The sequence below is a fragment of the Mus pahari genome, chromosome 19 (assembly GCF_900095145.1).
Source record: "Mus pahari chromosome 19, PAHARI_EIJ_v1.1, whole genome shotgun sequence".
Taxonomy (NCBI): domain Eukaryota; kingdom Metazoa; phylum Chordata; class Mammalia; order Rodentia; family Muridae; genus Mus; species Mus pahari.
The window spans coordinates 25537008-25550484 of NC_034608.1; positions in this window are offsets into that span (position 1 = coordinate 25537008).

Genomic DNA, 13477 nt, shown 5'->3' on the forward strand with positions numbered 1-13477 from the left:
AGTGTTCCTCTTTCTCCACAACCTCGCCAGCATCTGCTGTCACCTGAATTTTTAATCTTAGCCATTCTGACTGGTGTGAGATGGAATCTCAGGTTTGTGTTGATTTCCAGCCAGATTTTTTTAATGTTCTAGTATTCTTTATATTGCCCTCATCTATACCCTGTAGAGCCTTGTACCATACCTTCTATCTATATCCTCCAATATCACTATTTTACTGTTTTCCATGAAAATATTTTTGTTCAAAGTTACATCATTGCTTCGTGCCAAAATGTGATAGAGGGTAAACTTTGTATTGAAAGGGAAACAAAAATAAGACCCACATATACGAATCTCTGATTATAAGATGTTTAATCCGAGGGAATGAAAGATGGAATTCCAAGACATACGAGGTATAGTCAGATATTCTTAAATTACCCTTCTTGTTTGTGCAAAAGGATTGTCTGCTAGTTGAAAAGGAGAGAATAAACAGACATTGTGTAGAGGAAAGCTTTAAATTAAGATTTTAGAATCCAAGTTTGGAACTCAAAGCCTCATTTTGGCTTATAGCATCGTGCTAGAGAGTGCAGGAGATACTCAAAGCTCTGAATTAGGTCCACCTGGAATGACAGTCAACTGCTGATCACTATACTCATGTGTGGAAAATGCAAGACACTATGTAGGTAATTCTCCATAAGTTCACACTAAAACAAGCCAAATGACCCTGGCAGAGGCCATGCTTTAAATTTTCTATCAGGTGAGATTGAAAATAGTCATCAGTAATTTATTTCCCATTTTATTGTGTTTAACTATCACTTACGGAACCACTCTAGAAATCATAAATCAAGACGCTCACTGTTCCGTTTGTTTCTATGTTAACGTAACTGCATTCTAGGCACAAGAGTAAATGATTACTAAGACCTATTTGGATTCTAGGAAGCAATGATATTTAGTATATAGCAAAAACAAAGCTCAAGATGTCAGGCTTTAAGTCAAAGAAGTTAAGATACACAAAGAAGGGGATCAAACAAAACAGGATTAGAACCACTAAAGGACAGGACCTAGAATTGATGATAATGACAGATTTAACAGACATTAAAAGAATGAGTATTCCAAGAAGAATGATTGGTGAATTTGTATAGATTAGGGGTGAAATTTGTAAAACGAAAAATAATAATGTCCTAAGAATAAGTTTGTTTAAAGTGGGTGGAGAGAAGCCTCAGTGTTTAAGAGCTGGAACTACCCTTGGAGAGGATCCTAGTTAAGATCCTAGCATCCACATTATGTTGATCACAAGGTCATGTAACACCAGATTCAGGAGGATAATATACCTTCTTCTCGTCTCTCTAGACACTTGCACACATGTGGTGCACATAACTCAAGCAGGCACATAAACACACACATGCACCAACACACATTCACATAAATTAAAACAAATCTTTAACTTTTAAAAATTTCTGAACAGTGATACAAATATCAGATAAACTCATATATCATGTGAGTACAGTTGCTGTATAGAGAATGAAAAAAATTCTACTCCCAACACTCGTGGCATTTTTCTGCGTAGGAAAATAACCACACACATTTATTTGAGCCCATTTTACAGGAATTTAGGTACCTGTGAGCATCATGACTGTCCTAGACAACAGATGCAAAAGAAGACTTGTCTTTTCACAGAAGCTTCAGTGCACTTCTTGCTGACCTTCTGTTGGGTGTCAGAAGCACCAGACTCAGTCTCTATGAACCAACTAACTTGAAGTATTGTTTAAATGGACCTTGTGCATGACACTTAAATGATTAGGGATGACACGGATACTGCTATCATACGATTACAAGTTGCTTCAGCTCAACTAGTTTGCAGCATCAGAAATCAGTTATATTATGGAGAAAGAAACTTCTATCATATATAAACACATAGTTGTTCTTGTTCCTTACAGTCATGTCTAATTTTAAACCACATATTATTTAATATAGATGACATTATGATGACTGGTTTTAAAGCCAGCTTAATTTAGACATTATAGTTATGAGGACTTGAGTATTATACAACAGAGAAAAGTACATTTTTATCATAGCTTTATTTCTGATGTTATCTAAAATCTAATAGAATTTTCTAATTGAATTTCCAGGATCCATAAATAATGAGTATTTTTAAAATAATGTTATTATTACTATTTTTATTAATTTATTCTTTTTGCTTACTCTACTCAGTGTTAATATTTTAAAAGAAAGGAAAGACAATACTACAATCATTGAAGCATTGTGAAGTTTGCCTGAGAGATCAAGCTTGAAAATATGGAAAGGGACCATGTAATGATTTCCAGCTAGAGTTATAGTGTAGACACGTTCCCTAAAGAATTTAAACACAATACCACCAATACTTAACTCAATAATAGTAGATGCCAAGCATTCTTTTGCAATTTTGTTTCAGTATGTTTCAGGTGTTGAGAATCAAGCCCAGAGTTTCACTAATAGAAGATTAGTGAGTGAACCTTTTTTTGTTTGTTTGTTCGTTTGTTTGTTTGTTTTTTGAGACAGGGTTTCTTTGTATAGCCCTGGCTGTCCTGGAACTCACTTTGTAGACCAGGCTGGCCTCGAACTCAGAAATCTGCCTGCCTCTGCCTCTGCCTCCCCAGTGCTGGGATTAAAAGCATGTGCCACCACGCCCGGCATTGTGAGCCACTATTCTTTAAAAAATAAATAAAATTTAAGTACAGTGTCTTGAAATTTATCTAAGTCCTTGAACTTCTAATCATTGGGCTTCCTTGGCCTCTTAAATACTCAACTTACATACTTATATAAAGATAGGGTTTTTCCCCTACTATTAAAACCAATTTCTCACTAATAATTGCCTATTATATAAAAATCCTTATTATTTATGGGTACATACATAAACAAGATATATATATATATATAATGTTTGGTTTACAGAAGTAATATAAATTCCCTGTAATATTCTTGAATTCTCTTGAAATCCATACTTCTCAGGTGACTCATGTTTTAGTGCAGCAAGCATCTGTGCAAATTATCAGGAGAACATTAAATAAAACTGAGTATATAAGCATCTATAGGATACTAGACAGGACAGCTGTTTTATATTCTCAGAATCTTTTTTGTAATATCTGGCTTCCTAGCAAATTTGAGGTTAAGAAATGTAGACAGTGAATGGGAAATGACAGACCGGGCAGCAGGCAAAAGATCTATCTGGTAGAATTGATCAGCACTCCCGCATTTCCTGAGACAGACTGACTGCTGACCCAGCAGGTGGGCATGACTTGAACCCATAACCATATCTAGGAAGACAAAACAGTGCAAGGATCCTGTTCCAAAAATCATTTAAAATGGAAGCACACTAGAATATGAGTCTCAGTATAGAGAACTCCTGTCCACACTGCTCTGTAATAAATCATCTTGAACAAGCACTGAGTCCTGCAAGGCTGCATGAGAAATCTTTTCTTTCATGCTAAGTAGAATAATTAAGTAAACTTTTAAAATGCTACCCTATCCACATCACTTGCTAAGTCCAAACACAAACCGCACAAGGCTCATTCTGAACTGTTCTTACTATAACAGGAATTGATAGCATATACTGAATCATGATTTAAACTCAACTGGGGATACCTATATGGAAGTTAGTCCTCTTTGACTGACTCATTTCAGGTGGGTTGAAATATGCCAATGTCCCCACCTCTCCTCTGTGTGCTAATGAATGGCCTGAGCAAAATCCATGAATGTGCACTTTCAGTTTTGAACATCAGGATTTGATTCTCTGATATAAAATTTAAAGTGGAAAGACACAGCCTGGTATCACTTACTGCAAAAGTTTAATGGAACACAGAATTTTAAAAGCAAAATGTGCAAATTCCTATTGCTACATTTCTTCCATTGCTTTCAGCCTTCACTAAGTTTTTATTGCAATTCCATGAGTGAATGCAGCTCCCTTCTTTCTAAAGTACTCCAAAATATATGCAATTTCTATTGCATATAATCCATAAAAATTACTAAAATATAAATTAATACAGAATGTTGGTCATTATTCTGAGTCACTGGGTCATAAGTTCTTTTGAATATTAATGTTATAGCAATTTCATTATGTGTCAACTCCATATCACTCTCGATGTGTTTTCGAGACAAACTTTTTGTCTAAATTCTACTCCTTTTTAACTCAAGATAATCACTTCATTAATAAAATTAATGGAAAAGAATTAACAGTCTCTGATACACAGGCCATGCGAAGCTGGTAGGTGAAGAGGGAGATGATTTTGTTTGGGGATGTCATTTAAACATAGAGATCCCAGAAAGAGTTTTAAATATTCAGAGTTGGTATTCCACATGATCAGATTTATATTTCCCAGTGAGATGTTGTTAGGAGGACCTGAGAAAAGGGTAGAAACTGATGCTATATTCCAAATGAAGAAAAATGGTTGCTGAGGTCGTTTGGATGAAATTCCTCCCATTAGTCTCTGGCATTTGAATATGTGGTCCCTCGTTGGGGAGATTGGGAGGCCTGGCTATGCTGGAAGAAGTATATCACTTGAGGCAGATTTAGAATTTCAAAAGAGTTTTGCTCTTTCAGTGTGCTCTTTCTCAATTTTCTGCTTGTGGTTCAAGATGTAAACCATCTGATACTTATTCAGCTGTGTGCTACCTGCTACATATGTTCTTCCATCATGGTTTCTCATCCTCTGTAACCACAAGTGCTAAACTAATGCTTTCTTCTACAATCTTCCATGATCATGGTGTTTTATAACAGCGAAAGAAAACAAGACAGTTGCTTTAGTTGTGCAAGAAACTTAACTGGATCTGGGGTGTGTTATTGGGTTTAAGAAAGGTGTTCACTGTAAATGTTACTGAGAAGGTCCAATTTAGAGGTGATAGTTAAGTGTCAGTCACATAGTTATAGTAAATACATGATCGTAGAGTAACTGTACTGGATTCTGGATGACTGATGAACAAATGATCAGAATTAGGAATAAGATGGGGGATGAACACTAGATGACATATTCAATTTGAGACATTTCAGCTCTATGCTCCTTAAAGATTAATAGCTGAAGTTGCTCATTAGACTGCCAGAAATTTAAGACTAAGAAATTTTGAGGGGATATGTGTGCTTTTTCCAGATTCACTACCAACCCCTCCTTGCTAGTAGTTCCCCTTAACTGCAAAGCTGACTGCTATTAGCAGAGCTGTTGAATTAGAGACACAGGACTTCAGGATATTTGGCAGTTTCATGACAATACTTTTCATGTTATTCATCAGTTTCCAAGCTACTGCCATTTCAAGGAACAATGCTGTAGTACCCAAGTTCACAGTTGAACCAACTGGGGCTGGAATTGAACTGTATACAGGCGTCATTATTCTTTATAGCAACCATTTTTCTTCTCGACCACTATGGGGTTTGCCCTCTTAAAAGCCATAGAATGCTAATGCCCAATGTTTCCCTTGCTTAACATTTCTAGCCTATGAAGCATCCACCCTATCCCATCCTCCCATAGCTTTCTTTCTTGTTTCATCTGATTGTGTGTTTCTTTTACTATAATTTCCTAAAAAGCATTGGTATAGAGGTTGACAGAAGGAATACAAATTAAAAAAAAACTGTATTGGTAAGAGGAAAAATATTTAAAAGAAGCTACTTTTCAAATGATTGACACAGAAGTAAAAGTTTACAGCTTGTGAGTAGATGTAACAGTCTGTGTATGTGATGCAGCACCAAGAAGATGCAGCTGTGAACCGAATACAGGTAAGTATAATAAGAGATAAACATTAATTTTATGGCTGTGTTAATCTTAGTTTTACCACAGCACACGCTACATATGATGGTGCCATAGTTTAGGGGTGAGGGATCATTCTACTGTTCTTTTTTTCAGTGGACATGCTCTCAACTTCCTTTCAATTATTTACTTATGAACAGTGGGATGGCTCGGATGGTAAAAGATGCTTCTTGCAAAAACCTGATCACCTTAGTTTGGTCTATCGAATCCATGTATAGGTAGAAAGAAGGAAATGACTTCACAAAGTTTTCTTCTACCTCCACATGTATGTCATGGCATATATGTATCTTTGTATGTATGTATGTATGCATGTATCTATCTATCTCTATATCTCTCAATATATATCTCCCACATGAATACAGAGCTCGCCATAAACACATATGAACATACAATAACAATATGTTTTAACAAACAATTTTTATGGCTGTAAGCACAGTCTTGAGTCACTCTCAAACTGAAGCATAGAAGCTCTTTATCAGAGGGTAATAGATGTTTCACATCAGAGTTTCTAGTATCCAGCAGTAGCAGTTCTGTATAATGGGAAGCCAAACTATTCTGTAATCTGTTAATAATTCAAGTTAAGAGCTAAGGACCATGCCTATCATCTTAGTACATTGTGGGCTGAGTAAGAAGGACTGAAACATAATCAAGGTCAGGCAAGACTATGTAATACCCAAGCCAGCCAGAACTGGAAAGGTGTGATCTCCAAAATAATTGGGGTGTGTGTCATAAATTATGTTTTTTAAAGACTTTTAAATGAGCTTGTGTAAAGCACAAAGGGAAACAGAAAGAAAAGATACTCTGGTAAAGTGGCCAGAAATGATGATGTCATAAACAATTACAAATACCATACTATTGGTTAACAAGGCTGGAGAAACAGGTGCTAAAGTGAGCACTAATTTTACTAAAAATAATAGGTGGTTTTCACTACTGTTTCTTGATATACATGTTTAGAACCCTGCATTACTTCCTCTGCTGCAATATATTCGTAACACAGGGAATTAATAGGAAAAGCAACAGAGGCTGGAGCCGAGGAAAGTCTCATCATGTTTTACATTATTATTTCAACTGAGAATCCAAATAACCAGTGCTAACTTCATATGAGAAATGAACAGCAGTAGCAAACTGAAGGAAGACAGGAACTGAGGAAAAACATTTTGTTTCTGTAATGCTTTTCCTTCACTGCATTATGGGATCAGATCAATCAGGCAGACATCCAGCCTCTGGGTCTAATGGGAACTATGGTCCACACTCACAATGAGCTCTGTTGTTAGATGTTAAGACTATGGGCAATTCCACGCTACTTTCCACTCCACTGTACCCGAATATAGCATTGCTGAGCGAACTGTAACAGGAGGATGTGGAATTCAAATTCCCAGACCAACTCTCCTCACAAATAAAAATCTGTTTCTTATTAGAAATTTACAGCTAATGTATTTTGCAGAAAGTCCCCCTGTTCTGAGGTTATTCACACCTGGAATGAAATTCTGAACTACCCAAAGAGAAGCATAACTTTATCCAGTCATAAAACTCTCAGACTTCAAGACCTCCAAATTTAACTCCTAATAATGTTTTAAAAGTCTATTATTCTTCCATTCCTCCCCCTTGTTCTCTCTTCTATCATTCCTTCTCTCCCTCCCTCCTCCTCCCTCCCCTTCTCCTTCCTTCCCTCCTCACTCTCTCTCTCTCTCTTTCCTCCTTATTTACTTACTAATTTCCCTCTTTTTGCTTTTATTGTAATGACAAAGGATTTGACAAGTGGTGTGCAGTACACTAATCTTGTAGTACATATTGTGAACATGACCTCTCCATGAATAAATTATTAAATGGACTCAGCTAGTTACTTTATATACATAAACTTATGTGATAAATTTAAACTTAGAAACTTCTTCACAATAAAATGGCAAAGGAAAATTTCTTGTAGGTATCTTAGTTCTCATGAAGATTTCAATAGGGTGAAATATGTTTTAAAATTGAGACTGGAATATATCTCTTATTTAAGATACGTTTAAGCCAAAATATAATCATTATGTTCTTGCTTTAACATTTGGTGAGGTAAAGTTTTTTTTTTTTCTACTTAGATGGTAAAGTGTTATCTAAAGTGGACTCCATTCATGAAATTAGTAAGATAACACAAGTTAGCCCTGGTGAAAACCATCTATATCTATGTTCAACTTTACCAAACTAACAGAAGTATGATCTTAGGCAAATTAAACAGCCATTGTACATTTTGTGTTGGAATCTCATGTCAAATTAGACGCTATCACTTTTTTAATGTGTTAATTTTTTTGTGTCCATAGATATTACATTAACAAACCAGTAAAAGTTTTTATAGCTTTCTTCTTCTTCTTTTTTAAAAAGACATTTTAAATTGAATAGGAATGAATTATGTAGATTTGAGGTACATATAATATATCCATATCTCTATTTATATGATTATCTACAGAGTTTGTAGAAGGTTTAAATAAAAAAGATTTAGGAATTTATGGATATATACTTTAGAGAGTAGAGTTATTCACTATGCTTGGAACACAGAGATAGATTGTGGTAAATGAGATACATCCTCCTTTCTTTGGTAGTATATCTCACAGTGAAGCAGTGACTACCATGTGTCTACTTACAGGGTAAATAAGTCCTGGCTGATTACCCCATACCAATGCTGCTCATATCTCCCTTCCTTGTCCTGTAAACAACCAGATGACATCTTCAGATCCTATCTTTTTCTTTGAAGAGAAAATTGATTGCTGATTTCATCTCATTACTCATAGTTGATCTTTTCAAATTGTTTACTTCTCCCTGATCATTCATGGTAGGTTGAATGTTTCCTTCTACAACCAGTTTGTTAATGATTAGCTATTGCTGGAATCCTTTTTAAACATGGATAATTCTGAGTTATAATTTTTACCTGTTTCCTCTTGCTAATCTATTGGAAGAGTCAACAGTTTATATTTATACACATCAAATCATTTTTGTTTTTCTATCTCCTTTTTTTCTTTCTGATTTCTTACCCTTCAGATGTTCTTCCTGCTACTGGTTTTGAATTTATGCTATTTTTTTTCTTTTAGTACCTTGTAACTTGTACCTAGTAAATCCAATGTTAGGGTAAAGAACTTCTCAAACCTTATGAAAGTGTGGGATACAGCTCAAGGGGAGGTCCCAAGGCCTGACACTATTATTGAGGCTATGGAGCCCTCACAAGGAGGGACCTAGCATGACTGCTCTCAGAAAAACCCAACAAGCAGGTGAAAGAGTCAGATGCAGTTATTTACAACCAACCAATGGACAGAAGCAGCCAACCCCTGTTGTTGAATTAGGGAAGGCTGAAAGAAGCTGAGGAGAAGGGTGACCCTGTAGGAGGACCAGCAGTCTCAATCTGGACCCCTGAGACCTTTTAAACACTGGACCGCCAAACAGGCAGCATACACCAGCTGATATGAGGCCCCCAACACACATACAGTAGTGGACTTGCAGATCTGTGTTCATTCAGAGATGAAGCACCTAACTAACTCTCAAGAGACTGGAGGCCCCATGGAGTTAAGAGGTCAAGTAGGATGGGGGGTGGGGGTATCCACATTGAGATGGGGTGGGGAGGAGGTGTGGGATGGGCAGTCGTGGGAGGCTGGATTGAGAGGGGCAGGGAATGGAATATGGAATGTAAAAAATTGAATTACAAGTTAAATTAAATTAAATTTAAAAAAACTTATGAAAGTGAACCATAGAGCACATTTCCAGACTCATCATATGAGGCTAACTTCATACTAGTGATCTGTTGGTTACATTTGACTTGGTTATCCTAGAGAACACCATACTTTCTTTTGGTTCCACATTCTGCTTCTTTCCTCAGGCACCACTGCATATCTGTCTGGAAAGAATGAAGCAGAGCTGAAGCTGATGTAGAGGGCTTCTCTGAGATTTTCAGTTTTAAGTGTTACTGCTCTTCTTTGTCAGGGGAAAAATGAATGTTTTTTCCTAGATGATATTTAGGAAAACAGCCCTCTTATCTGATATTCCATGAAACAGTAGCCATCTTTATTGGGGGTTAAAAAGGTGGGAGGGCTGTAAAACTTTGGGGAGTGGGTAGATATTTCCAAGGAGAGTGTAAATTATTGTCTGGGCATGAGGTGTCTGCTCGATTGGCATGAATAGGAATTCCAGGTGCTTAAAATGGTAATTTGACCAAGAGACTACACATTAAAGAGGACAGAGGTGGAGGTGGCTGTGCTATATACCCAGGGTCATACAGGCTGAGAATAGGGAGGGAATGATCCTTACTCCTGCTGATCTCAAGATGAGATTTTGGTATCAAAATGAGATTTTCAGGGTTTGGATAATTCTCGATCTCACTCTTGTTCAAGGCCAGTTCCCTGCTTGTACTTGCCCTGCACTTAGTAAGAAGCGCGAGATTTTGGAAAAACGATGTCCAATATCAGGCAAAACAGGGAAGTATCCACATACTGGTGAGTAAACAAACAAGTCTTAGTGTTGTCTGTTGAAGGTAAAAGAAAATTGTAGATGTTACCAAAACATGAAAAATAAGTGACTCTTTTTAAAAGAACAAAAATTTGGGCTTTGGGTAAATCAAAATTTCAGAAAAAATATTAGATTCTTGTATTGTCAGGTGTTAATCAGGAGATACTCTCTGTGAGACTGTCATTGTCATGAACTATATACAGCAGCATGGCTTTACAAATAATAATAACAATAACAATAATAATCTCTCCTGCAATGTTTGTCCAATGGGAAAAAAGCCTTGTAGGAGGAAGATTTTAAGTCACTCTCTACTGTTTTCAAATATTATTCCTCAATTCTTCTTCCTTTTTTTTGTTTTTTTTTTTTTACAATGAACAGTCTTATAAAATTTTAGTTTTAGAGACGATTCTTCACTTTAGCACAGAAGTTATTCGTTCACTTTACCACAAATTTCACTCTCGATGCACTGGCTTGATAAAGTCTTTTATTTTTATCCAATACCTCACCCACTATGCCATCTGGAAATATTATTAGACGAATAGCAATTACGTTTCTGAAAGACAAAGATTATCTGAAATATTATCTGATGATGGATCATCCTACAGGATGTAATACTAAAACTGTCGCATGCTGTATCACACTTGCATCGACTATCGCGTAACACCTGCAGGGGCCCCTCCATCAAGTTCTGATTACTGTCAACAAGAGGTTAGCAATTGAGAAGGAGAGTACAATTTGCAGAATAATGGCCTCTGACGTGTCTCTGCAGCTGGCAAAGAAATGCAGTAGATGAAAAGCTAGCACATAATATAACTTTCATTTCTCAGCAAAGACACTCTCTACTGTGGAACATTTCAACAACTGCTTATGACTTCTGGTAGGTTTTTTCCTAAAAAAAAAAAAAAAAATGCAATTAAACACAGGAAGGCTGTGCCATGTTTCATAGAACTATTTGTGACAATTCAATCAAAAATTCCAAATTTGCATTGGACTGAATGAATATCACCACCATCCTTCTTTCTAGGGTAAATGTCCTTAGTTGTACATGGTCTAGGGTTCCATATTTGTGGATAAAACCATTCCTAAATATTTCACTTCATCTATCCTGTGCAATCCTGTAATCATTTCATCCATTTGCATGGAGAAATTGGTTTAAGTAGGAGTGCCCCCATGCAAAATAAATAAATAAATAAATAAAAATAAAAAAGGAGAGACATAAATAAATGCAGTATCCCTTCATTTTTCAGAACACAATACAAAACAACATGAATCTTTCTGTTTGTCCATGTCGTTGGTTTACAACTATGCTCCTTAAAGAAGCATAAGTTCTACTTGCAGTTTGCATTTAATCCTTTCTTAGAGACTGAATTATGAGGAAGAATGGAAGAATATTCCTGACTTTTTTTTAATAATAGCCATTGTTGGTTTTCTATATTGCAATACAAGATGACCCAGAAAGAATTAAGCCCAAATACAGGACACACTTACAATGTTATTTCTCAAAAATGAATATAGCTATATTGAAGTAGTAGTAACGTCAGAGAGAAACTGTGAACCTCTTGTGACTTTATTGTTGTGCTGACATTGCTTAGAAGAAAAATAATATTAATAAACTTGTTATCATCGCAATGACCTCAAATACATGGGGTTTCTGAAAACGAGTTGTCTATGTTAAGAAAATTAATTTAGTGAATATCAGTTAAAAAAGATAATGGAATATCAGAATTTTAAAGTGCTAGTATTATAAATGGAGTTTGTTTTCTTGCCTTGAACATGTGGTCATGGGGCTCTCAGCCAAGTATGACCTAGAACTTTATTCTTCCAGCATGCAGCTGTCAAACAGAATGAGTAGATGTTCAGAACAAGCTCCCAGCTCTGTCAAATATGATGCATTTTGAGGGGCTGATAAAGACATTTAATAATCACATCATCAGTGTAATTTGAGAAAGAAACAAATATTTTTCCACAGCAGTGTGAGGAGTTGCAAAGTTAATATTCTGCAGTTTTGATACCTGTTGCACTTTTCACTGAGTAGGTGTACAATAAGTGTTGGCAAGCTGTGCTCATAAAGTAAGACAACTACTTCAACATCTTAGACATGGTATATATCAAAGATCTGAGTATAACATTTAATGTCATGAATCACTGGTTAACATTTTAAATATGCTATTAATATAAGTCACTGTATTGCATGCGATTTTTGTGCTCTTAGCAAAAAGAAAAGCCAGACCTCTACCTCAAATAAGATCTTCAAACAATATCAGAGGTTTTATGACAAAGCCTTTGATCTCCATGTACATATAACAGATATGAAACATTACTACATTTTAAGAATGTGTGGACCCTGCTTACACTATGCCTTTAACAAATGTTTAAAGCTATATTCTGAAGGTTATTGGTTTGGTAAAGTTCCAGACACATCCCTGCTTAAGCTTTCTGTACTAACCTTTTGTGCTTCAATGATGATGCCTTTGCACACAGTGGGTAGCTATGTATTTTATATTCAACTCTGTCACTCAAATGCACTGGGTTAGGTTTCAAGGAATAAAAGTAAAATTTAAATAAACTTAAAAATGAATGAATGCTTCCAGCAGCTATGATGAAAACCCCATCATACAGTGAGACTACACGTGCGGCCCAAGATTAGTGACAGAGTGCAGAATGCACTATGGAATGTGCAGTGTTTTAGTTATGCTATATATATTTCTTAGTCTTAGTAAGATTAGGAACATTTTACAGTTATGGTGGAAATTTTTAAGAAATATTAGATAATATTATTATCCTTTTATAGAAGTTACTGGTCATTTCATGCTAGTTTTTATTTTATTAAAAAACAATATTTTTACGCAGGTACAACAGGGATACATGTAGTTAGCAGGCATAGAAGCAGTAAATCCAGTGGTCTTTACATACTTACTCATAACATTTTAGCAACAAACATCCCTAAAGGATTAGAAAAAATGATATAAAACACTAAAAATACAATCCAAGGATAAAATCTACTAATCTAACATGGCTTTGATGAAGTAAAATTTTACTGACTCTTAGCTGGGGTAAGATAGACATCATTAGATGGCCAATTGCTAATGTTTTGCACAGAGTATGTGCCCTTCCCTGCAGGTCTCTTGGATCTAAGAGAGAGTAGCACAAAACTGACAAATAAACTCAGCCATTTCCACAGTTAGTTTTTCTATATTGAGTACCATGAAAATGAGAGAGAGAGAGAGAGAGAGAGAGAGAGAGAGAGAGAGAGAGAGAGA